This window comes from Octopus sinensis, linkage group LG3, assembly GCF_006345805.1.
Source record: "Octopus sinensis linkage group LG3, ASM634580v1, whole genome shotgun sequence".
Classification (NCBI taxonomy): Eukaryota; Metazoa; Mollusca; class Cephalopoda; order Octopoda; family Octopodidae; genus Octopus; species Octopus sinensis.
In genome coordinates, this window is record NC_042999.1 from 57,772,885 (window position 1) to 57,799,384 (window position 26,500).

Sequence of the window (26,500 nt, forward strand, 5' to 3'; positions counted from 1 at the left end):
AAGAGTCAGGTGATTGTTTAAACCAAACAAGAGATTAAATCTACCATCCAAATAACAGAATGATTCTCTGATACACTTCTACAGTTTCTATCAATTAAATTTCACTCAAAGCTTTGACTGATCATAAGTTGGGTCTAAAATACTTGCTGAATGTTCTGCAAAGTAAAATTGAATCGAAAAGCAAACTTCTTTAGCCACACAACTGTACCTATGCCCAAATACCAACAACAATAGATCAAAATTAATCCTCTTCTAGAATTCCATCTTTTTGAACATAGAGGTAATTCAAAAGGTATTTTTCAGTTAGTTTCCTAGAAATTTGTTCAATTTTTATTTGATGCCAAAGAACAACAGAACAGATATTTAATGAATTATACCACTAGTCTATGTTTAGCCAAGTGTTTAGGGTATTACATTCACAATTGTAATCTCAATTCCTGGATAAGGCAATGTGTTGTGTTCTTGAGCGAAACACTTCATCTCCCATTATTCTGCAAGCACTTTGACATCTGATGTGGTAATGTCAATTTGATGGAGGGAGTGAGCTAATATAGAACACAAACATTTGATCATTTTAAATAAATCATCTGCCCAGGTTGCTCAGCAAGAAACTGCAGAACCCTCATCTGTTGTCTATGACAGGAAAGTCCACATGTCTATGGAAGAGTCTATTAAAATACTTTAAGTAGGTTCTGCACTCTTCCAGATTTCAAAGACAAATTAAAGCTTTCCTATTTGAACAGTTTTCAAAATTTGAAATACCTTTTCTTTAGTGGCTGTGTGGTAAGTAGCTTGCTTACGAACCACGTGGTTCCGGGTTCAGTCCTGGCATGGCACCTTGGGTAAGTGTCTTCTACTATAGCCTTGGGCCGACCAAAGCTTTGTGAGTGGATTTGGTAGATGGAAACTGAAAGAAGCCCATCATATATATGTGTGTGTGTGTGTGTGTATATATATATATAATATATATATATATATATATATATATGTATGTGTGTGTGTGTATACGTTTGTGTGTCTGTGTTTGTTCCCCCCAACATTGCTTGACAACTGATGCTGGTGTGTTTACGTCCCTGTAACTTAGCGGTTCGGCAAAAGCAACCGATAGAATAAGTACCAGGCTTACAAAGAATAAGTCTTGGGGTTGATTTGCTCAACTAAAGGCGGTGCTCCAGAATGGCCACAGTCAAATGATTGAAACAAGTAAAAGAGAGAGTAAAGAGAACTATCCAGGATTTTCATAGCATACTCAGATTGGGTGACAAAGTAGTATCTGCACCACAACAACACTATTTTCACTGATACTAATGAGAAAGCCTCTACATGGTCGTTCAACCTACCAGAATTGATACTCAAAATTCCTTCAAATTGAATCCCCAGCACCTCAAACAAGGAAGACATGATGAACAATGTAGTTGTAAATACAACAAACAATGATATGAGCTGGTCTTAGCTGGAATGCTTTTGACTATAGATTGTCCAACAAAGAAGGAAAATCATCATCATCATCATCGTTTAACATCCGCTTTCCATGCTAGCATGGGTTGGACAATTTTGACTGAGGGCTAGTGAACCAGATGGCTGCACCAGGCTCCAATCTTGATTTGGCAGAGTTTCTACAGCTGGATGCCCTTCCTAACACCAACCACTCGGAAAATGGACACATAAAATGAAAACCAACAAATATTTACTCATACAGGCTAAACAACAACAAACTAATCTGTACCAATTTACCTACCTTCTGTATGATTTTGATTTCTGACATTGGCATAAGGCCACAAATTTGGTGGAGGAGGGTACAGGGGATTAAACTGATCCTAGTAATTGACTAATATTCGAACTCGTGTGCATAAAAAGCAAAGTTTACTGCAATGTGGTTCAAAGTCAAAACATAAACGGTTTTGTAACTAAACGCTGCAAGACATTTCGTCTGAGGCCCTAATGTTTCTGCAAATCCACCACCCTTGCCTTAATCATAACATTAAGTAATAACTTAATCACTTTATTGCCCTATAATGAGGTATCGTTCACTGATGGTGTAAGGAGTAGTAGTAGTAGTAGTAGTAGAGAGAGAGAGAGAGACATTGTTAGAGTAAAAGGATGATGGATGGGTAAACAAAGACAGACCAACAGAAACATTGAGATAGAGAGAGAGAGAGAGAGAGAGAGACATTGCTAGAGGAGAATAAAAGGATGATAGAAAAGTATATAATAGAGATAGAGAGAGAGAGAAATTTGATAGAAGGAAGTATAAGAATAGTGGAGCAGTATATAAAGAAGAGAGACATTGTTAGTGAGAAAGGGAGCGGGGGTGCAGACAGATATTGTTGGAGGTGGGGCAAAAGGATGGTGGGAGTTCTATAAAATGATATAGAGATAATTCAAACAGCATTGAGGGAGACATGATTTATCAAATTTAAGATGAAAAATGAGTTAGGTTAGACTGTGAGGATGACAGTTGCTTTTGGGGATAAACTATATAACTATTTGTGAACAAAATAGGCGCAGGAGTGGCTGTGTGGTAAGTAGCTTGCTTACAAACCACATGCTTCCGGGTTCAGTCCCACTACGTGGCACCTTGGGCAAGTGTCTTCTACTATAGCCTTGGGCTGACCAAAGCCTTGTGAGTGGATTTGGTAGATGGAAACTGAAAGAAGCCTGTAGTATATATGTATATATATATATTATATATAAGGGCTTAGTAAAATAAATTACTTTGCCACATACTGAACTCATTAGAAATAGCAGCTAAAGAAATTTCTTCAGCTATTTCTAATACTTAAAGAAGATCTCTCTCAGATAGAGAGAGATCTATCTGAGAGAGATCTTCTTTAAGTATTAGAAATAGCTGAAGAAATTTCTTTAGCTGCTATTTCTAATGAGTTCAGTATGTGGCAAAGTAATTTATTTTACTAAGCCCTTATATATAATGTAATATTTTGAATTCGCCTAAAATGGTCCCTTTACATACTGAATACTTGGTGAAATTGATTAATAATTAATTAATTTTACCCTCAATTGTTGAAATGTATATATATATATATATATGTGTGTGTGTGTGTGCATATGTTTGTGTGTCTGTGTTTACGTCTCCATAACTTAGCGGTTCAGCAAAAGAGACTGATAGAATAAGTACTAGGCTTACAAAGAATAAGTCCTGGGGTCGATTTGCTTGACTAAAGGCAGTGCTCCAGCATGGCTGCAGTCAAATGACTGAAACAAGTAAAAGAGTAAAAACCAAAGGAAAAAGCAAAAATTTAATAATCAAACACATCAGTTAACTTGGTATTTATATTAGAATAAATTGAACCAGTACCTGGATTAAAAGAATGGTGGTGAATATTTTACAATGATATTATAAAGATACAGACGCTAAATGAAAAAGCTTCAGTACACGATGCTAAAATAGAGATGGAGTGCATGGAATGGTTATGTAAAACTTGGAATCAAAGAATTTAAATTCTGAATACAGAATATAACTAAATGTTTTACAGGGTCAATTACTTCCCCCAAGAGGATATATATAACACAAGTAGCTTTTGAAGTACCCTAGCACAGAGGAAAGGGATATGCAAAATAGTTCACCTACAACAATATACATAATTTTGATAACTTATCAGAAAATGTCAGTCAGTCTCTTAATTTCTTTCATTCATGATTCATTGATTTAATAACGACAGACAGCAGGTCATTTACGGGCAAAAATTACAATAAAGAAGAAAATAAATAAGATAAAAGTAAAAACATTGATTTCTTTTTAGAATTGGTAGCAGCAACATTAGAACATTAGAAAGGTTCACTTTATGAAGAATAGAAACTCATAACTATTAATTGAAAGCAATAGAATAACAGAAGTGAATTGAAATTGCTCAACCATTTCTGGTAATAAAATGAAGACACCATTTGTAAAAAGAATAACAAAGCCTGGGTGTTGATTTAGCATACAAGTGTGTCAATAATAGGTTGAAAGTAGTTAAAGAAAATCAATGACTGATTAGGAGAATACAAGACAAATGACCATTAACACAGCAACCATTTTGTTTTCATCTTTAATTTCTAAAGAGGAAGGACATTGCTGTAGCTTATAAAAACACTGAGATTACACTATAAATGTTTGGAGTTGGTGATATTGATACAGATAATATGCAGCAGAAATAATCTAGGCCATGAAAGATACAGAGTACACATATATGTGAAGAGGAGAATCAGAGATCTGTAAACCAGTTGCTGAGCTATTCAGAACAAACAACATTTTACATACTATGGATTTAAGGAACAGTATCCAAATGATAGATTGTGCAATGAAATATCAGAAAAATATTTAAACACAAGAAAGTTAAAATTGAATAAGCTTAGAAGCCACGGTCATCTGACTGTTTGACCAGCCAGAAAGAAAAGCCAAACCCATATTGGATAATGTAGTCAGATGCACACTGCTATTAACAAAAGACTGAATGATCATTATCGAACTGCCTTTAATCAAAGGTCACTTTGATCAGAACTGACCAGGGTCTATAACATATTTGATATTTCCTGATTAAAGATAATCAATTTCATATAAAGTAAAAGTTATTCAATTAAAAATTATTCTTCAGTTTAAAAAATATAATAGTGAGAAGATAATAAATATATATTTCTTTACTACACATAAGGGGCTAAACATAGAGGGGACAAACAAGGACAGACAAACGGATTAAGTCGATTACATCAACCCCCAGCACGTAACTGGTACTTTATTTATCGACCCCGAAAGGATGAAAGGCAAAGTCAACCTCGGCGGAATTTGAACTCAGAACATAATGACAGATGAAATACTGCTAAGCATTTCGCCCAGCACACTAACGTTTCTGCCAGCTCGCCACCTTAGATAATAAAGATAATAAATATAACAAACTGGATGAGACCAATCTTTGCAGGGATGATGATAGTTTTTGCGTATATGAAACAGGAAGGTAATTAAGAATGGAAACATTTTCAATGCACAAAACAAAAGATTGTTATGGTTTGAATAACAAAATCAATATTTAGAATATCACAACTGTTAATACTTCAAAATTATTACTAAAATAACAATATTGGTACCTTATAGGCTTCTTCAAGCAAGAGCATACAACTGAAAATTCCAAATGAATCTTCTTAGTGCTTCTTGCACTTTAAGGGCAGATGAAGTTATAAACCCCAACAGCCACAGTATTCCTGAGAGGGAAAAACATAATGATGAAGGAATGCCACAAAAAGCCTATAATTAATGGGATTTGTGGTATTTGTCATCTGATACTTGTCAACAGAAGTGTTTGATTACAAATTAGAATCAATATTACTTTTCAACGTGAATGACTTCATATCCATTACAGAATCTCCTTAGTAAGGGCATAAGCATCACATAATACCATATCTAACAGATCTTTTAAAAGAGACCATCTTCACAATGTCCTGAATTTTTCCAAACAAGCTAGGGATATTCAACCCTACAGAATGAATCCAGTTAAGTTTTAAGATCTTGCTTTGTCTTCACTCAACCTTGCCAACTGTAATCCAGAACAAACTATAGCAGCCAGATGTAAACTTGTTTGTAGATCTTACTCTTTTACTTGTTTCAGTCATTTGACTGTGGCCATGCTGGAGCATCACCTTTAGTCGAGCAAATCGATCCCAGGACTTATTCTTGTAAGCCTAGTACTTATTCTATCAGTCTCTTTTGCCGAACCGCTATGTTACAGGGACATAAACACACCAGCATCAGTTGTCAAGCGATGTTTGGGGAACAAACACAGGAACACAAACATATATACACACATACATACACACACACACACATGGCTTCTGTGCCGGTGGCACATAAAAAGCACCATCCGAACGTGACCGATGCCAACCCCACCTCGAATGGCTTCTGTGCCGCTGGCACATAAAAAGCACCATCCGAACATGACCAATGCCAACCCCGCCTCGAATGGCTTCTGTGCCGGTGGCACATAAAAAGCACCATCCGAACGTGACCGATGCCAACCCCGCCTCGAATGGCTTCTGTGCCAGTGGCACATAAAAAGCACCATCCGAACGTGCCCGATGCCAGCACCGCCCCGACTGGCTTCTGTGCCGGTGGCACATAAAAAGCACCATCCAAGCGTGGCCGACGCCAGCACCGCCTCGACTGGCTTCTGTGCCGGTGGTATATAAAAAGCACCAACCAATCGTGGGATCCCGGAACATCTCGCTGTGCTTGAGGAGACCTGTTGAGTCAAGTGCATGTACATGAACATCAAACCAAATATCAATGGAAACAGTAGTTGTGATACCTGTGCTGGTGACACATAAAAAGCACCATCCGAACGTGGCCGTTGCCAGTGCAGCCTCCACTGGCTTCTGTGCCGGTGGCACATAAAAAGCACCATCCGAACGTGACCGATGCCAACCCTGCCTCGAATGGCTTCTGTGCCGGTGGCACATAAAAAGCACCATCCAAACGTGGCCGATGCCAGCACCGCCTTGACTGGCTTCTGTGCCGGTGGCACATAAAAAAGCACCAACTGATCGTGGCCGATGCCAGACCCCTCTGGCACCTGTGCAGGTGGCACGTAAAAAGCACCCACTACACTCGTGGAGTGGTTGGCGTTAGGAAGGGCATCCAGCTGTAGAAACACTGCCAGATCAGACTGGAGCCTGGGGCAGCCCCTGGCTCCCCAGACCCCGGTCAAATCGTCCAACCCATGCTAGCGCGGAAAACGGACGTTAAACGATGATGATGATGATGATATATATATATATATATATATATTATATATACACATATACACGATGGGCTTCTTTCAGTTTCCATCTACTAAATCCACTCACAAGGCTTTGGTCGGCCTGAGACTATAGTAGAAGACACTTACCCAAGGTGCCACACAGTGGAACTGAACCCGGAACCATGTGGTTTGTATGCAAGTTACTTACCACTTTTGTCTTGTTTTGTTTTTTACAACTACTACATCGAGATATAAACTTTCTGACCTTGCTAATTACCACCCTAAAGAGAGGGAATTAATCATTTATAACAATCTTCACCTTGACTAAATTTGAAGGAGAGTACTAATATGGTTTCAGAGAGCAAATTGTAATCACTGTTGATGTTCTTGTGTCAGAGAAATGGTATAAAGCTTTGTAAAATTGTCAAAATTCTGCTCATTTAATAGTCTGTCATTTAACAGACTCTTAATCATCAATAACTTTCCATTTCCCATACATCCCTACAATAGATTAATTTCTAATTTTTGAAACTACCATTTAACCAATACCAAACTACTATCCTAATTGCTGATAATATCATTTTGTTTACACAAAAATTCATTTAAAAGTCTGGTGTATTAGCTATCAATTTATGCGTTGGACCAAGTGATTAAAGTCTATCAACATCAGTTCACTTCAATCTTTATATTACTTCCCATAGCACACATCATTCCTACACAATTAAAGGAGCCTCCGCGAGGTCATTCGGCTTGTGAGAAATAGCAACTAAATTTCCCTTAAATAACACTATGCTCTTTTAAAAGGGAAGGACATGCTGGAAAATATTTAGATATACTGATATATATCTGAAAATAAGGCGGAATGGTCAAGACTGGAACGCCTTTCATTACAGGTCTGTTTGATCTAAGCTGATGTGGGACTAAACAAGTCTGGAATTTTGCTTAATAATACAAAAAACATCACACTCAGTGCACAGTACAGATTACAGATAAAAGTGAAAACATAACAAGCAGTAAATCAATGATATCCACACATCATACAATCAACATAGCAATAAAAGGAGAAGCTATTAATTAACCACACACACACACAAACAGATATAACAACCAAATCGACCTAAAGTAAACAGGACACCAGATTACAAAACACTCGTAAACCAAACAAGGGAGGCTTGTTTGTGGTCGCTCCAAATCTCTCTCAAACTACCATATACCTATTCCTTTACTACCCACAAGGGGCTAAACACAGAGGAGACAAACATCGCCGGACAGACAAACGGATTAAGTCGATTACATCGACCCCAGTGCGTAACTGGTACTTATTTAATCGACCCCGAAAGGATGAAAGGCAAAGTCGACCTCGGCGGAATTTGAACTCAGAAGGTAACGGCAGACGAAATACGGCTACGCATTTCGCCCGGCGTGCTAACGATTCTGCCAGCTCGCCGCCTTATACCGTTACAAAAAAACAAAACAAAAAAAATTAATTAATACATTCGATTAATTAGCCAAGGTACACAGTGTTCATGCAAAAAGATGGGATGGTCATGGGTGGAATGTCTTTGTTCAATAGACTTGTTGAGTCAATGCTCACCGGTGGCTAAACAACAGTAAATAGTGCACCAGAATCAAGCCAACACAACCTCATACCTGATAATCTGTCAAGATCCTAGTGCTCTATTTACTGTTGTTGGTTTAGTTTTTACATGCAGGTGCATATCGATAAATGGATCGATCCAAAACAACTGCTTATTTACTGCACTATGTCATTTTCTGAGGGTGACTTTCATTGACATTTATCTTTAAACAACCTCAATAAACGGATCTTTCACATTCCCACTGCCCCTATCCCGCTATGCCCTCCCCTATCGATACACTCTTCTCCCCTCGTTAAATTCCGAGTACGCACCTCTCGACTTCAGATTCAGTTTAGCTTTATGGGGTAAATTTTCTTGTTGATGGGTTTTGTGTATGTTCCACAAGGATCAGATACTAACTGAAGCGTCGACTCTATATTTCTATATCTCTGCCGTGTGAACTTAACATATTTCTTAAATATGAAAAGTGTTTTGCGCTGATCACTAAATATTCTGCGAGAATAGTCTGTTTTGTATGGCTGACTATTTTCGTTTGTGACTAAAAAGGTTGGGGAATTTCTCGTTGATCGGAAATCGATAAAAAAAAAAATTAAAGACGAGAGAGATGGTGATCGAACTATTAAATATAATTATTGAGGAAAGCAAAAACAACAACACATTGAGCAAAATGGGAGAGAGATTATGCGAGGCTTAAAATGAAGAGGAAAATCCGATAAACAACCACGAAATAGGGAAATTCCATAGAACATTCCGATGTAAGACAAGAGTGGAGGGGGATGAAGTGTTGCTGCATTGGGCGAAAACTGGTTGACTATATTTGGGAAAACTGCATTCCTTGCTGCTCCTAGAATGACCGGCAAGCAAGGTGTTAGAGGTGTAGTAATTTCACGTCTATAAACGTTATCGGGAGATCAGGTGAGCTTGCAAAATGAGAAAAGGAGAGAGAGAAAAAGTGTGTGTGAGAGAGGGGGGAGCGCGTGTGTGCGTGCGTGCGTGCGTGTGTAGCAGAACGAAAAATATGGAATATGTAGAGATAAAGTGGAACAAATACACGAATAAATAAATAAATAAATAACTAGATAAATGAAATAAAATAGATAAATGAGTGAGTGAGTTGATTGAATAACAAGTGATGGGGAAGAAAATATAAAAACTAGCACAAGATATCAGATTTAGTCTACCTTCCTCCTTCAACTGCTTGCTTGCTAAATGTTCAAAATCTCTCTTTCCCCACCTACCCTGCTTCCCTCACTCCTTCTCTGTCTACCAATGTTAAAATATATGGGAATTAAAAAAAAAGAGAATCATATATGTTACACACAGAGGAGCATGCACGAGGTCGATGGGGGGGAGCGTGTGCGTAAGCAAATTCGTGTGTAAGTCACAGTGTGTGTGTGTGTGTGTGTGTGTGTGTGTGTGTATACAGTGGTATTCTCTCCAACTGAAATAGGAGACACATGGCATAGTTCCAACAGAAATAAATGCAGTAAAGAGGCCATGTGTTTTATGCAGTCAATAAATAAACATCAAATTGGAGACATGCACCATACAGCAGGTCATTTACTCGTTCTTGTTGATTATTGGATGTAGATTTATTTTTAAGAAATAATAGAAACTCTTATGTATTTGTGTGTGCATATTTGATATACATATTATACACACGCAAATACATACACACACACACACACACACACACACACACACACACACACACACACATATATATATATATATATATATATATATATATATATATATTTATATAAAAACTGTCTGATGAACGGCAACGAGAAACTCAGAGTAACAGATTTTGTTGAATTTTCTGCTGCTTAAAATAAAGCATATTACTCTACCACTGGTATTTGAGTACTCTTTTTTCCACCTTGTTTCACATTTATGTGTTTACTCCGGTATATATATATATATATATATATATATATATATATATATAATATATATATATACATATACAGACACACACACAACATAACAGATTTTTTGCTAAGGAATGATTCTCGTATACATATCTCTTATCTTATTTCAGTCACTAGGTAGCTGCCGATGTTGGGCGCCACTGCCTTGAAGGGTTTTAATGGAACAAATCGAAGGGGTTTTCTTGTTGCACTTTTGCTGAACCGCTAGTTTACGGGAATGTAAACAAACCAAGACCGGTTGTCAAGTGGTGGTGGTGGAGAAAACAAAGACACACACTACCTATCCTATATTTTTGACGGGATTTCTTTCACTTTCCGTCTACCAAATCTACAACTGGTAACATCAAAAACATTGGATATTTTCGCAATACTTTATTTCATCCATGTTAATGTTGTTTAACCCCAGGTCAACCCAGATCGAGCAGACCTAAAAAACATTCAGGCTATGATCATCATCTCTTATTTCTTTACTACCCACAAGGGGCTAAACACAGAGGAGAAAAACAAGGACAGACAGACGGATTAAGTCGATTATATCGACCCCAGTGCGTAACTGGTACTTAATTTATCGACCCCGAAAGGATGAAAGGCAGAGTCGACCTCAGCGGAATTTGAACTCAGAACGTAGCAGCAGACGAAATACCGCTAAGCATTTCGCCCGGCGTGCTAACGCTTCTGCCAGCTCGCCGCCTTTAACGCGTTGAGGCAAGTGCGTGTAAGAGCAGAGTGTGTATGATCATCATCTCTTTACACGAATATGGCTGAATTGAATCCGATTTAAAGATTGAGGATTTGAAGATTGCTGTTTCTTGCAGGTCAAGAAAATATGTAGAGATTCCTTATTAGCTCATCCCGAGTAACTTCCAAAAACATTAATCTCTTCCCATTACGTGATGCAGATATGACAATGTGGTCCTCGGTTCGATTCCACTGCATGGCACTTGGGTTAACCAATGCCTTGAGAGCAGAATTTGGTTGATAATTACCGGGTAGAATTCTGGCTTTTGAAGCCCATATAACCACTAGCGTAGCTAGCAGGATGCGGTAGGAGCTGTCTGCCCCGGGCGGCACTTTTGAGTCTGCTGTCTATGATTTTTGTGGTGTCCGGGGGCGGCGGCAAACGGAAGGGCCGTCCCGGGCAGAACACACTCTAGCTACGCTATAGCATATAACCCCTCGTAACTTGTTTATTTTTTTGATTTTTCAGGAAATTTTTCTACATACGGGAATTCATACGCTTATGCTTAAATTTGTTTTTGTTGTAATTTTTACCCCCACTCCGATATATTCAAAAATTTTCACTTCTCCGAATTTTTCTTTTGAAATCAAATTTTTAAATACGGACAGTCGAAATTTTTTGCTTAAATCCCAACAGTGGACCACGCTTGGATGCATCATCATTCCGTTTGATGTGTTTATGGTGAGAAAAATATTGAAAAACATTAATACATGTCAGAATGACAAAGAAACGAAGATGGTATCAAGTGGTCAATGGATGTGTTAAAAATAACAGCTAAATCGCCCTTAAATCACACAAATTTCTTCTATTGTATAATTGTATGAATTCCCGGATGTAGAAGACAAATTTGCAAAACATTTCTGAAAATTTTTTAAAATAAAAAAATTATGAGGGTTAGGGTTAGGGTTATGGGGTGCCTAAACCAGAATTCCGCCGATTATTGTATAGAAAACCGTCGTGTATGTATGTGTTCCGGTTCTCTGTACTTTGCGTTCAAATCCGCCGACGTCAAAATTGCTTTCCACCTTTTGGGATTGAGAGATAGACTACTTGTTGAGAACTAGAGGTCTGCAAGGGGTAAAAACGCACCTCCTAAAATTTTTTGTCGTCAATGAAAACGCTTCGACTATCCTGGGTTGGACATGAATTCGAACCCACTAAGAATTTCTTTCCTGCACTTGTATTTTGGATGTTTCGCTGTGTCAAGGATGGGAGAATGCTTGTGTCCATTTGTGACTACAGAGGCATCTAAAACCGTAAGTGAAAGCGAGTGACGACCATGTATAAAGTATATATATATATATATATATATATATATAATATATATATATATATATATATATATATATATATATATATAGAGAGAGAGAGAGAGAGAGAGAGAGAAGAGAGAGAGAGAGAGCATTATTACACATAGATGCCTCACGCTAGGAGGGACTCTTAAAGTCAAAACTACTAAAATAAATAAACACATCGTACCGAAACAATTCTTGAAGCAGCTCATTTAAAAGCAGAATTTAGCCGCATAAATGACCTGCTTCGAGAATTGTTTCGGTACCATGTGTTTATTTATTTTAGTATTTTTGACTTTAAGAGTCCCTCCTAGCGTGAGGCATCTATGTGTAATAATGCCCTCTATATAATATAAATAAATAAATTTAAAGGAAAAAAATTGATGGTTTTTTTTTTCTCTTATGAGGTTTTTCACGCTAACTACTTGATAAATTCTTATGAAGATTTTTATCCTATTTTAAAATTATATATACATATAGGTGTGTATGTTTATTAACACCGGTATAACCAGTATAAAATACCGGTGTTGTTTATGTCAGGTATGTTTATGTTCCGCAGTGGAGCAGTTTGACAAGAGAAGAATGTTCCGGGCGTGGCTACAGCTCAATGACAGAAACCAATAGAAAAGGCTACCAGTGTGCACAACTAACTCATTTCTTGACATAGCATCTCATCTCATCACGTATCTGATGATATCTCTGGAACAGTCACTTACTCAACTTCGCACGCAACTTTTACTTTCGAAGTTAACGATAAAATCCATATAAATAAATGATCCACACCCAAATCTTCAGTTGAAGCAAATCTCCCACCACGCTTATCATTTATTTCACATTGTTACGAGACTAACTTTGCTTCTCACCATCAGCACTTTAATATTCGCTTTTCCATGCTGGCATGAGTTGGCTAGCTTTGCCGCATCATCACTCATTTTCATATTTTATACTGCGAGAACAAACATTTATTAAAACTATTTTTCAGCCATTGAACGTTAGTGCCTATGCTCTTGCTATATATATATATAATTGTCATATATTATATTACAGATAAATTCCTCTATTTACATAATATCGTGGTCTCATTCATTCTTTTGTTGTCATACCATTACTCTGTGTGTGTGTGTGTGCAGGGCCGGAGCAATGTTAAATGATACCCCAAACACAACCTGACCCTTCCCTTGTCTGACAAGACATTATATCACGAATGCTAAATGTGAAATAATATACTAAGAATGTTGTTTCCTTCTAAGTCACACCTCACAACTATAAATATAATTTGCTTTCAGATTTTAACAATCCAACATTAAAAAAACAGCAAGCAATATGAGCAAACTATTTACTTAAAAACCAGAGGTAAGAGGAAAATGCATATTTTCAACACAAAACTGTTATAAGGGAAAATACAAATGCAAAACATTGAAAACGATTTTTCCTATAGGAATCGGTGTTGATGGTCAATTTTTGAAGAAGGAAAAAGAAATTCTAATAAAATACACATAGACACACACACACATAACAGATAAATAGAAAATCAAAATTCTTTTATTTAATTGGTTTCTAACCATAAAGATACAAAGCATTTCAACATTCAAAATAGTTATTGGTTACATATAACTTATACTTTAGAAAGTTTTCTCCCACTTTGATCAAATTCTTAAAACTAATCGACAAATCTGCTTACATTTAGCAGAGAGAATGCATCCTGTTTATCTTATCGCATAAACTGCTGTTGTGATTTTTAATATTTCAACTGAAAGGCCTAATCTAACTCATATTTGTATCACGTTCCATATAACTAATTTTCATTGCCCTTTTATTTAGTAACACATTATCTCTTTTACTTGTTTCAGTCATTTGACTGTGGCCATACTGGAGCACTGCCTTTAGTCGAGCACATCTACCCCAGGACTTATTCTTTGTAAGCCTAGTACTTATTCTATCGGGGGGGGGGTGAACAAACATAGACACACAAACATATACACACACATACATACATACATATATACGACGGGCTTCTTTCAGTTTCCGTCAACCAAATCCACTCACAAGGCTTTGGTTGACCCGAGGCTATAGTAGAAGACACGCAGTGGGGCTAAACCCAGAACCATGATAGTGCGTAAGCAAGCTACTTACCACACAGCCACTCCTACGCCTATTATGTTTATACTTTGTGAAAATATCTACGTCTTCGTTTGTTAATACAGAATAATTCATTTAATGAGAAATTCTGGAACTTACTTGTTACTTCTAGTTATACGACACGTTAAAATAGACAAATAGGTTCGAAATGCTAACCAAAACAGTAAACAATCAAAGTGACATACAAAAACAGTGATTAATGGGGGCACATTTTAAATTTTCGATGTGTTTTACGATGGTTAGTGTTACTCATCATTGTTTTCCCCTAAGCACCGTTAAGTGTGAATAACTACACTTAATAGCTACATCAATAAGAACCATCACATACCTCTACTGGTAGAGACTGCCACACTATAGTCACTGAGTCATGGCACAGCGAGTCAATGAGGTTGTTCCGTCTGTTGGCAGTGACTGATGCACAACTGTCACTGACTCACTGCATAGAGAGTCAAGGAGAATGTTCCATGTGACATTAGCCTGATTCCAATTTTGGAGTACATTCCTTAATTCAAAATAATATCAATCACTTCAATACATGATGCTATTTAATAGTAATACGTCAGTAAAAGAGATTATTGTTTGCTAGAACCATTAGAGCGAAGGAAGAAATGCTTTACGATATTCCTTCTGGCTCTATAGATTCTGAGTTTGGATCCCAACCTTTTGAGGTCGATAAAATAAAGTAGCAGTCAAGTACTGAGATCGGTGTTATTGAATATCCTCAGCCCTCAAATTTGCTGGCCTTGTGCCTAAATCGGAAACAGTCATTATTATCGTTGTAGAGGGTTTCCAATTCTTGTCAGCCTCATCTTTTTCAAGGCCTTTGATTCATCTACAACCTTTACTGCCACTAAAAAATTATGCTTCCTTAAGTACATAGTTATTTTGTTTAATAAGTCAATCCAGTCCTGCTCTATCACACTCAGCATCAATTACATCAATTAGAATATTTTCCTAATGTTTCTTTTCTTCATTTCTTTCTTTAACCATTAAAGGATAATTTAAGAGAGGTTTTAGTTGCTATGTTACCTTGTCAAATAGCTCAAGAGATTCCCTCGTCAGTCAGAATACCGGAGGGAAAGAAACAGACTGAGACTGCTTTCCTGCTCCAACTATGTGTTAGACCATAGAATGCATAGTGTGGTACTCAGTTACATAGAAGCATGATGCACTGCAAATCTGGATCTGTGACCACACCTACTTATACAATTAAAACTTTATCAGATATGATCTGAGGCAACATGGCTAGGCACCAGGGGTTATCTATTACTTTTAATAAACTATCTGAATAGTTCATAATCTTAAATTCAACTGTTGTTAATTGTTCTTTTGCACGAGAAATCTGAAGTTCTGGTTCCTAAACAGTTAGCCAATATTTTCTCTGTACCATGGTCTATATATATATATAATATATATATATATATATATATATATATATATATATATAAACTGCCATAATTAGTCAAAATTGATTATCTACTCCCTGTTTGCATACCAAATAAGTACTATTCTCATATTGTTACAGGCTATGGGAAATTCCAAAATACTTTTAATTTTATGCTCTCTTTTAGATTTTTTGCCTCAAGTCCATTTTACCAAGTCCTAAAATCTTTCTTCAGTTCTTGCAATAAGAATGTAGTCACCGATCTGTTATTATATGCTTTATTTCCGGGTTCTTATCTTAACTATATGGCAAAATTGATGAGAGGTCCTACAAAGAAAGCTGGTATCTGATCAGCAAAGTTGAGGCTTAGTTACTAGATATATCCTACTCCACACCTACCAGTACACAGACAATAAGTATATAACAAGATATAGCAACCAAAGGCCAACAGTAGAAAGAGTATTATAATGTAACGGTTAAGTGGGTGGGGATGTTCCCCTGAAAGTCTCAAATGGCTTTTAAATATTTCTAAATTCATTTTCATGGTGTGAAGCTGATGAGATTAAAACTGAACCTCGAGTAAGAGTCTCTGATGAATGGATATCTTCGACCTACTAGAAATAGCAACCAAGTCTTAAAATAACACCCCAACATCCTATAAATGAAAGAATACTTTAGATATTGTATCCTATGTCTCAGATAGCCACGGTTGGAACACCTTTGATCACAGGTCCGATATGGACTAAACAACAAAAGTTAAGAGAGCTGTAGCAATGTTAAATAGTGCTCTATACAAAAACAAATTCCTTCGCATGATTTGAACTCAGTTGGTCAAATATAACTCCATTATGAATGCCTATTTGTTTACTCAGTAGAATGTATGTATACAATACACATACATGTATATACACATATATAGAGAGAAGGGAGAGACAGAGCGTTAATTTAATTCTCACTGGATGTGACCACATTTTTCTTTAAAATTGTAATGTTTGTATATGCATATCAGTTTACATAAAATAGACTACTACTATCACAAACACACACAGGCATGTGTCTATAAATTGTCGGTTTTATGGAAAATGATATTCATTTACAAACAAATTTTAAAGAAAAATATGCGGTGACATCTAGTGAGAATTAATCTCTTTCCCCCACCCCATATGTGTGTGTGTACATATTATACACATTTAAATATAAAATTATACGCACAATTACACCATACATATACACGCACACAATTATGCAAACCATACAATATATACATTACACACACATATATGTTATACATATACACATACTACGCACGTGCTTTATGGTAAATACATGTAACAAAAGAACTAAACATTAACGAGTAATCCACTTGCTAAATTGCAGGTGTGAAACAAGATAAGGGTTAGACTACAACACCTAAACACATTTGTAACAAAGAACCTAGCATTAGATGGTGAGCTGTGGCGTAGTAGTAGTGAATGGAGGAAGAATAGGCTCTAAGACAGCGAAAGGGATCGATCTGTTCATTGTTAGATAAACTGAGCAACAATAGAGGATAAAATGTGAGAGGAGATATATTTCAAAGACCCTAAATCCATAATAATAAAAGTATGGAAAATTTAAAGAGCGTGCTTGTGTGTGAGTGTGATTTTTTTTTCTCTTTCATTTAAAGGAGAGGCTCAAAATAGCTACAAATACGCAAAAATTTGACAACTGTTTATTTAATTTTTTAATGAAATAAACAGTAGTTTATATTATTAAAGAAGATTAATTACAATAAACAACTGTAAACTGGGCATCAAATCCTCATCGGAAATGTAAAAATAGCTTGCGCTTGCGATGTTTGAACGTTTAATGCCTTTCTCAAAGGCATTAGCGACGATTCATGAAGCGAAATGGCTAAAACTAGGAATTTAGCTAATCTCTAGGAGTTCATCTGAACACTTCGACGCTCATCAATGATATGAATTATTTTGGAGTTGGTAGACTACACAGAAGAGTTTCAATGAAAACGAATATATTACTGGTACACATTTTATGAAACAAACCCAGAGGGTCGGAAAGAAACGCAGTAATTAGATTTTAAAACTTGTTGAGCAGGTAGTGAAGCGAGATCCTCCAGTATAATTTCAAATATAGACAAAATGCCACACATTTTTTGAGGGAGAAATGTAACCGGATTTAACTTGACAAGTACTTATTTTATAACCATCACCCCTGAATAGAGAAAAGCAAAGATAATTTTGTCGGGATTTGAACCCAAGGATTTTAAAAGAGTTGTAACTATCATTAGGTATTTTGTCCGACGCTTTGTCGATTGTGCTATACTGCCTTAATATTTTGACTGGGTACAAGACTGGAGTTTATAGGGGAAAGTACATGCTCGATTGATTCAAGCCCAGAATAAATAATATTAGAATATCCATATTTCAGCGAAGTCACCCAGATGAAACTAAGGATATTTAGTTTTGCTCCTCATTCTCTTCCACATCGATGATTTAAAAGAAAAGAGAAAAAACATTAGCGCAAAGTCAGAAAATTTTTAACTGCTATTTTATCGACCTCAGCAAAATTTGAACTCAGAATGTAAAGAGGCTCAATTATAAATTGCAAGGCATTTTGTCCGATGCTCAAGTGAATCCGTTCGGAAATTTCTTATCAAGGCATGATAATAGAAGTGATTTTGTGGTATCCATATCTCACAGGAGCATTAGCACGGTCAATGAAACCTTAGGCCCGTTTTCATTAAATTCACCTGTGGCACTAGAGATTTCAGACCCCCCACTATATATATGTGTGTGTGTGTTCACACTCACAAAAAGCACGTTCACACATACATGTACGTATCATACAGATGTGTGTGTGTGTGTGTGTGTGCATTTGTAGTAGGAACGGGATTTCTTTAGATAGTCTTGAAAAAATAGGCGTCGATATTAACTTTCCATTTAGCAGTTGTGAAGGAAAATACCTTTATCTTTCTCGTGTATATGTCAAAAAAGAGAGAGAGAGAGAGAGAGAGTAAAAAATAAGAGAGAAAGAGAAAGTAGCAGAGTGAACAATGCAGTTTCGATTTTCCAAAGATTTGAAGACATTCTACTTGGCTTACGTCGTTAATGACCAGAGGAAAGGCATAACTGTCACAACGAGCAATTTCTCTTCTTTTCTAACAAACAGACTCGGAGGTGTATGAAAATATGTGAGAAGGCTTTTCGGAAAGAAGAAAAAGTGTGACACATGAAAACACATGCGCTTACTTGTTACACGTAGTTTACAAACAGTTTTGTCATTTTTTTTTTTTAATCTGTCACGAAATGCTTGAAATAATGTTATACTCAGTATTCTATGCAGTAGAGTTGGAATGGTCACTTACCAATGTAAATATAAGATATCCAGTAATTTTGATAGGATTGTTTGCTTGATGTATATATATATATCATAAGAGATATATGTATATATACACGTGCGTAATTATGTTTATATATATATATATTTATAATGTATGAATTTAAATATATATATATATAATGGGGTATTTTTTCTTGTAGTTATAAATGTACGGCTTTGGTATGGAGATTCGGTTTATACTTTGGTAATTTACTCTGTAGAAGCGAGAGGATCGTTTACAGAAAATCTAATTCCGTCTTTTCGTCTGCCATGTTGTTATAGCTTACATCCGGGTTCTTGCCTCCGACCGTCTGCTAGCCAGAGACTAAGCAGTTGAGGGGTAGGAAGAGGCAGCGTGTAAAGAGAGGACTGTAGGAAGAAAGAGAGAGAGAGAGAGGGAGATGGGTGAGAGAGGGAGATGGGTGAGCGAGGGAGAGAGAGAGTGCGTGAGGAAATGGTGAAAGAAGAGTGGATGAATGGGAGAGAAAGAAAGTATGAGAGAGAAGGAAAGAAGCGGTGAAAGAAAGACGGATGAATAAGAAAGTAGGAGAAAATTTATTTTTAAAAAAATGAAAAGAAAGAAGAGGAATAGGAATAAGAGAAAAAGAAATCGAGCGAAAAGCTATGTGAAAAGGAAAGAAAAAGAAAGGGGTGAATTAGTAAAGAAGAAAGGAAACCATACAAGAAGAGAGGAAGAGATAAAAAATAATTATTGAATAAATGAATGAAAAAGAAAGGAATATGATAAGATTGATGAAAACAGAAAGTAACTCGAAAGTAGGGGAGGAATACAAAGAAAGAAAGGTGCTGGGAACGATATAACGAAAACGAATGAATGAGAGAGAAAGAATGTAAGCAACAACCGGTTGTGAAAAGGCACAGTAAAGCGATAGAAAAAAGGTACTAAGGAGTAGTTGCGAGCGTAAAAATATAACTATGAAGAGAGTAAGAAAAGTGTGAGAGCAGCAACCAGATGTGAAGAGAGCAGACTGCCTGAACCCATCCCTGGTTTAATGATATAAGTTTCCTGTAATAAAATTATTTAAATTAAAACTTCCAGCAAAAATTCCATGTTAATACCGTTTTAATAATGACAAAGATATTTTATTAAATTCTACATTATTTTTAAGATCAATTGAAACAAAGTTTTGATAGAAATATTGTAATAAAAGAGTTAAAGCAATAAGGATGTAATAGGGAGGGATATACCAAAGAAGCGTATGAGAAAGAAGGGAGAACGAAAGAGAAGGTGAAAGGGATATAGGAAGGAAGGTGAAAAAGAAAGAGAAAGACGGAGCGTAAGAGGGATATCCAACGAAGAGAGTGAGGAACATAATAAAGAGAAAGAGGGGGAGAGTGAGAGAGGGAGAAAGAATGCATGTAAGCAGCAACCGGTAGTATAGGGAAAGAGAGAATATTGTAAAATAATGATGGAGATATAGTAAAGGGGAGTAACCGAGAGAGAAAGAAGTGATGAGTGAGTGGATGATGTAGAGAACGATGTATTTAAGATAGACATCTAGAGAGAGAGAGAGACAGAGACACAGAGAGAGGGTGCATGTGTAAGTAGCAACCGGCTGTGCAGAGAGAGAGAGAGAAGGAAGCTAGTAATGCAATAGTGAAACGCTAGTACGAGTCATGATTTGCCATTGAACTTACTACAATGAAAAAGCTACTAACCATTGCCACTGAAGTATAATTTAAGAATAGAAATCAATAAACTTTTTATATATATATATATATACTTCTATTTTATATATTTCCTTTCCCCCGCCATCGTCACTGACTTTCACATCGTCTCTTTGTCGCAGCTCCAAGTGTATTCTCCTGATGTTCCTGTATTAAGGCGTTTCAAACTTCCTCTTCTTTCAACGATAGATCTACCCAGCTGTTTCTCTTACTAAAGAGGGACTAGACACTGCAATAAAAGTACACAATACTGAATTATTCAATTAATCTTGCTTTCTTTTTTTTTTCTACTCTTTGCATCTACCTTTTGTTAGTAAGCTTGTATTAGTGTTTTCTTCATTGCTTTTATTATTTGATTTTTTAATCAAAACCTATAAGTACTTTGCTTAGAAAGCATATAAAGTATACATACATCGGCCATAAAGAAATGGTTTCAATTTATTATTGCTGTTTTATGTTGCTTTTATTTTTTATTTACTTTTAATCAATGGATGTGTTAGGAAGAGTCACAGTCCAAGAAAATTTTGGTGAAAGCAATTTCGTTGCCCTCAACACTAGCAAAGCTTTCGACTGTGTCTGGAATGCAAATCCCTTGTTAAAACTGTCTTCCTATGGGAACCATCCGTTTCTCAACTCTTTAGTCGATAGTGTCCAGTCAGATCGCTTTATTGCGGCCTGTGATGAGGGATCTCTCTTTGGCCCTCATTGTATCAGTTTTGGTGTACCTCAGGATTTTGTTTCCTTCCTTCTATATTCCAACAATGCCGCCTCTTGTGCAGATGAGACTACCTTTCATTTTCCCCTTACCTTTTGCGCTCAAGCCTCATCTGCATGCAACCTGAGGCATCTCACGAGAAATCTGCACTGATTCCATAAACAAGTACCTCAACAACATTCTCCAATGAGGTCGACAATTTTGTCTCCTTTAACAAGACAAAAAAATGCACACAATAACCGCAATAACAATAAGAACAACAATGCTAATAATTTTGTTTGTCTACCTTGATAATAATAATAATAATAATAATAATAATAATAATAATAATAATAATAATAACAACAACCTAGGGAAAAAAACCTATGAGGAAAACAGGTGGTATATAAAAATGCTGTGGAGCCACTGTTGAAACACGAAGAAACTGTGCCTGATAGAAGGAAATCGATTACATTTTTGAGATCTGCGGACAAAACTACATATAAAACACCATATAATATCCCTGATGAAAATTCTGCACTTCATATAATTATATGAAGTGCAGAATTGACCACACTACCGATAGCGACAAATGTAGAATGTGTGGTGTGAGGGGTAGAACGGTAAGGCACATCGTTAGCGAATGCCCGAAATTGGCACAACGCGAATACAAAAGACGCCATGACAATGTGGCAAGAATGATCCATTTGGAGCTCTGTGGAAATCACGGTCTACAAAGAGCAAAGACGTGGTATGAACAAACCCCAGAAAAAGTCACCGAAAATGAGAACTGTAAAATCCTGTGGGATGTAATGATCCAGTGCGATCACTTGACCAGACATAGGAAACCGGACATTGTTGTGGTCAATAAAAAAGATAAAACGTATGATCATCGAAATAGCATGTTCCAGTGACAACAGATCGATGTGAAAGAAGAAGACAAAATAAACAACTATGACGATTTAAAGTGGGAAATACGAACGTTGTGGTTAAGGAAGAGAGTAGAGGTGATACCAATAGTAATTGGTGCGCTTAGAAGTATCAGCACTCAACTACCCACATGGCTGAAAAAGATCGGTGCAAGTGTAAAGGAAGAACACCAAAAAAAATCAGCATTGCCTGGAACTGCAAGAATTCTTCACATGGTTCTTGAAGCATGACCAGTAAACAAGTTACACTTTCGTCTGCTGGCTGTGGACAGCTGACAGTTTCCATCATACCCAGCAAAATAAGCTGTGAGTTTTCATATAAGAATAATAATAGTTAAAATTTTAAAAGTTTAAAAAAAAAATCATCGCACCTCATCCTTTCCTTAAACATGAACAACATGTAACTAAAACCCTCGCGATCGCTCCCAGTGTTATGCCTCGTAATAACTGAGGATCTTTCATAGCAAACACATAGCTTGGCCACCATTTCAAAGGCTGACCTTCTTCAGAGCCAGAAAATACTTCTCCCGACAACCACTAAACATCTATAAAGCTCAGAAAAGACCCTCATCAAAGTACTGCTCTTATATCTGGGACAGTGCTGCTGCAACACACACAGGCATCATAGTCCGTATCTAGAGAAAGATCACTGAACTGATTGGTATGAAGTTACAGTCAGACGTGCTCCAGCTCCTAATCCACTTAGTTGTTTCCTCTCCACCTTTCTACCACTTATCTTATTCACTCATAAACACTCGACTAACTCATCTTTCCTTCTCTCTTATTCAACGATGTATTCATCCTTTCATTCCAAACCGCTCCAACCACTACATTCAGTCTTTTGTTCTCACGACATTGGTCCTCTAGATTTCCCACCAAGCACTTGTCTTTCATGAAGTCACATGCATGCAATAGTTGAGAAGGAATGTTAACGGCATTACTCTCACCTGTCAAAGAAAACTTTCCTTAAGACCTAGCTAATTATAATTCTTCCTAATTTTTTGGTACAAGGCCGGCAGTGTTGAGAGGAGGAGCAAGTCGGTTATTGTGCTCATATAGTGCTTACTTTATCGATCTCCAAAGGGTGAAATGCAAAGACATCCGTGGCGGCATTTGAACTCAGAGAGTAAAGCTGGAAGAAATGCTGCTATGCATTTTGTCCGACGAGCTCCCGACTCTGCCAGCTCGCTGCCTTGGTCTAACTGATAATAATTCTTTCTGTTATAGGCACGAGGCCTGAAATGGTGGGAGGGAAGAGGACAAGCTGCACTTAGGTGTGTACAAGCTGACGGTCGTGGAAATTTCTTTGTCTTTGTCACGCCCTCCTTGGCGCCCCCTAGCACATGGTGCTCCGGGCGACTGCCCGAGTTGCCGGTACGTTGAGCCGGCCCGGCCCATTCCTACTGTAATGTTTCTACTTATTTACTACCTAATCGTAAAGTATTTTGTTCAACACTGGCGGCTTCTCGCAATCTTTGCTCTATTTTATTTTAAGAGTAAAGCTTATGATCTGATGCACGGATGTTTTTACTATTCTATCACTTCAGTTAGAGTAATAATAATAAGCCCTGTTTAACATCATTACCTGGTACTTTAGTAGAGTCTACTCTGTTGCAAGCATTCGGGCCAGTCTTTGGTTTAAGGAAACATTTTCCATCCTCTCTCACTCCCACCAATCTCGGAAACCCTATAAGGAGTTATAAGCACTGCCTTCCCTCCTGACTAAAAGATCTTTTTATCAAAGTGGTTAAAAGGAACTAGATGAGTGTACCGAACGAAAATACATCTTGCTATTTAGTTATTCCATACATTTTAAATCGTAATTGGTGGACAATAGCGTCGTTGGTCGTGGGTTTCCAATGGACCAATCACTAGTTCACTGCTTCTCTCACTGTCAGAGTCATTTATACGCCATGCAGACTGGGTAACTGGTCCTATCAGTCTCAGAGACGAGACAGTACTCACTATCTGCAGTAACCTCAACGTCGTTGCCCAAGTTGCTAGAAATAGCAACCAAACTTCATTTAAATCGCACCCTAGTGTCTTTAAACGTGGGGAAGGATAATGTAGTTCGAAGATAAACAATGTTTAAAAAGACAGGATAGTCGTAGCTGGAATATCTGATGATAGCTCTGCTCGATCAGGGTAAATTTTGAGATTAAACAACAATAACAACACACACACTTGCTAAATCGATCTGACAAAGTAATGTAGTGCAATAATGTATCGTTATGCAGATCAGCTTTCCAATAGACGTGAACATTTAATTCAAAATCAATGAGAAAAAGAACATTTATCGAAAACTACTTCGAGACCTACAGCTTCTACACATATTATATTGTGACATTTTTACCTCTGATCATTGATGCACATGAGAAATTCTAGGGTTTTCAGCCTAAGAAAACACGTTGTCTGCAAATTTAATCTGCTAGTAGAACAGTCAGAATATGCAAGACTTTTCTAAAGTTTGAAGTGTAACTCTATACTGTTGTTGCTGTTTAAATTCAAACGATATAACGATGGAGTTTTGTTTCTTAGGTAAAAAAAAAAAGAAGAAAGAAAACGAGCTTCTTTCCATTAATATTTATTCAAAAGAATTAAAAAGAACACCCTCTCTCTCTCTCACACACACACACACACACTCTAATATTTTATGAAAAGTCACTTATTTCATTCAACGCATACAAAACTATGGACTCGTAATTGCCTCATATCTGAGAAATTATTCTCTTCTGCCACTCTTCGGAAAATAACTTTAATTGGCCACTAAATCGTCTTAAAAAGAACGCAATAGAACTAGAGGAATTATCTCAATATATTTGCATTGAAGAATATCTTCCCTTTACCAATTTTTACTTCTTAAAATTTCAATTATAATGAGAACGTGGATGGTAGAGAAAAACAAGCTACATTTTCTTCTTTCAAATAATCACTCACCTGTGTAATTCTGCTCAGTCATTTGCGCAGATAGCTTCTAAGATAAAAGTAGAAGAGTGATAATGGAGAGGAAAGAGGTGTGTGTGTGTGTGTGTGAAAAGAGTGAGAGAGGTGAGAAGATATATCAAATGATAGACGAACAAAAGTTAAATAGATGCTTTTTATTATTTTTACACGCTTTGTCTGTCTATATCAGTACTATATTAGTACTTAACAAATTCAATCAGCTCCACCACACACACACTTACACATACACACACATACACATGCACGTACACACGCACGCACACAGACATACACATTCAAATACACACAAACACACAATATTTCTTTAAAATCGAAGTAATAAACACTAAAGTTGAGCGTCATTCAACCAGTCTCGATGCAGTTTCAATCCTCGCTGAAAACATTTCACTACACTTCAGTGCTAATAACATTTGAGGCGGCATGAACTTGATAATTTCAAAGAGCTTTACAAATCAAAATTTAGCTGAAAACTTTTTAAAAAATAACATTTGATAGATGCACAAAAGCTCTTGATAGAAATTACGACTGTTATTCGATTTCGATTCTCGATTAGTGGCAGTTCACTTCTCCTATGCCACTTATATCTTTTAGAAAAACCATCCATGTCACCTAATTTCAATTGCTTATTGCATTACAAGAGAGCGCGGTGCTCGGTACAAACGGTTGCTCGGCTTGGTCGAATTTGAATCTAAATTTTCCTCAAATCACACCCTACTGCCATAAAAAAAAGAACACCTTGAGTGGACTCTGTATTTGTGGTACTAATTTTGAGGGATAAAAATGCTACCCCTATTATTATATCCGTTCTGGCACTTAGCAGGATAGGGCTTATAATGACATCAGAAGACATCTCTAGATGATTGAATTACGAAGAGTATATTGTTCAATATAAGAAAAGTTAACCTATCTGCAAAGATAAATGGATTTGCTGAGTATCTTTTGAAGCTCAGTTTAAGATTCAAAACTTAACCAAGCAGGAGAAACTAGTTTGAAGGTTATGCGATTCAAAAAATAATAACTTAAACGTTATAA

General features: G+C 36.8%; 1 protein-coding gene across 3 annotated transcripts in view; it reads right to left on the reverse strand.

Annotated features, from left to right (window-relative positions):
• The window catches only part of LOC115209056 (methionine-R-sulfoxide reductase B3, mitochondrial), a 135,360-nt gene that overhangs the window by 84,346 nt on the left and 24,514 nt on the right, over positions 1 to 26,500 (reverse strand). Inside the window, exon 1 of one of the 3 annotated variants that reach the window (XM_029777128.2) lies at positions 19,179 to 19,524. The exons of 1 other annotated variant lie outside the window; for it this stretch is intronic. The gene's annotated coding sequence lies outside the window, so the exon portion shown is untranslated. Of the gene's footprint in view, positions 1 to 14,758; positions 14,783 to 19,178; positions 19,525 to 26,500 lie in introns of those variants that run through there. One more of the 3 variants, XM_036501009.1, reaches the window with a different exon arrangement.